Source organism: Desmodus rotundus, chromosome 1, assembly GCF_022682495.2.
Source record: "Desmodus rotundus isolate HL8 chromosome 1, HLdesRot8A.1, whole genome shotgun sequence".
NCBI lineage: Eukaryota > Metazoa > Chordata > Mammalia > Chiroptera > Phyllostomidae > Desmodus > Desmodus rotundus.
The window spans coordinates 85,140,135-85,141,867 of NC_071387.1; the positions used below are offsets into that span (position 1 = coordinate 85,140,135).

The 1,733-nt window shown below is 37.6% G+C and overlaps 1 pseudogene; it reads right to left on the reverse strand.

The window, feature by feature from the left end:
• Window positions 1–403: 403 nt before the first annotated feature.
• On the reverse strand, window positions 404–825 carry LOC112307273 (RWD domain-containing protein 1 pseudogene; annotated as a pseudogene).
• Window positions 826–1,733: the final 908 nt, after the last annotated feature.

Consider the following 1,733-nt stretch of genomic DNA (forward strand, 5'->3'; position numbering starts at 1 on the left):
GTGGACAGATGCCAGGGGCAAACCATACTCTTGTCTTCAGTTTTCACTATTGGCAGTCTAGCTGTTTGTCAGGATTCTGTTGCAGAAAGAGAAATTTCTAGGGAGTTTTTGTTTCTCTGCTCATGTTAGAAAGTGAATTATACTTTCAAATATTATAGGCAAAGCACAAATACTTAAAGTGTGTCTCCTTGAGACAGCAAATAGTTAAGTTTTGCTTTTTAAATTTTATTGTATTTTTGAAATTGTAAGATCAGTTTATTAAATTTAATAATGAAAGCTATCAGAATAATATTCTCCTGAAAATTATTTTTACTTAGAAAAAAAGAAAAGAAAATCAACACCCTCTCATCATAGCCACAGATGCTGTGGCAATCAAACTTCTGGAGACAGAGACAGTCCATTATTAGTTGTTCAAGTTACCCTCTCGGTCAGCAGGATTGTAGTCTGGGTCACCCTAGTCATCCTCCAGCTCCAAGGCGTCCATTTCCCAGAACAAAGTCTCATCTACCTCCACACTGTTTCCAGCATCCTCCACGAGTTAGATATCAGATGTGTCACAATCTGTTTAAAATAGCGATTTTCCATTTAATTAATTTTTTCCTGCTTGTTCTTCTTTCATTCATTTCTTTTTAATTTCTAAGAGTGCTACATCAAACATGGCCTTAAGAAATTCTCAGTTGTAACAGGAATGCCATGAAATGATTGCCTTTCAGCTTCTTCTAATTCTTTTTCTTTGTTTTCTTCTTCTCCTCTAGTTTTTATTAGATCCACTATTTCATTTAACTTTTCTGGCATAGCTGTCACTAAAGTAAAGATTATCGCCATACCAAGGTTTTCTTCTGCCTATAATTATAATAATTTCAAAGGCCTGAGACATCATGACCTTCTAGATTTTCCTGGGAGAATATTTCATAAAGGGGGGCTTCATCTGGGTATTTTTCACTGTATATAAACTTGAGGATAGTCTGGACACTTTCATCATCTTCTCCAGCCTCTGTGCCCATGCACGACTGGCCACTGCCCGCTCTCCTAGAGAGGCTGCCGTCCGGGCCGTAGTGTGCTGCTCAGGAGACTGGGCGATGTGTGGGCAGCAGGAAGGGCCACAATGACAGATTATGTATGCGAGCAGCAGCGCCAGGAGCCACAGGCCCTGGAGTCCATCCACCCTGACTCCCTTACAGGGTCATCAGAGTTTCGCTTTTTAAAAAATATATACTGCAATAATATCTGATATCAAGTAGAAAGTCTGCTTCATTTACATTTATTGTAATTATTGATATAGTTTAATTTAGGGCACATATTTCACTACTTGTTTTTTGTTTGTTACATCTGATTTTGTTACTCTTGTCTTCCTTTCCTGATTTTTGACTAACTGATTATTTTTAAAATTTCATTTTAATTTCCATATTGGCTTTTTAACTGTAACCCCCACCCCATGGTTGATCTATTGATTACAATGTACATTCTTCCCACAGTCTATTTAGAATTAATGTTATGCTGCTTCACATAAAATGTAAAAAACTTGCACCTATATAGGCTTCTTTATACCCTTGCTCATTTTTTATCCTATAGTTGTTGCACATATTACATGTATGAGGTCTGTCCAGAAGGTATCCACCCATGTAATAGGAAAAATAGAAACACTTACTGAAGAAGACACAGAAACTTTGTACAAAGGACAATGATGCCTCAGCCCCCTTCAAAGTAGCCACCTTGGGACCTCACATAGTTCT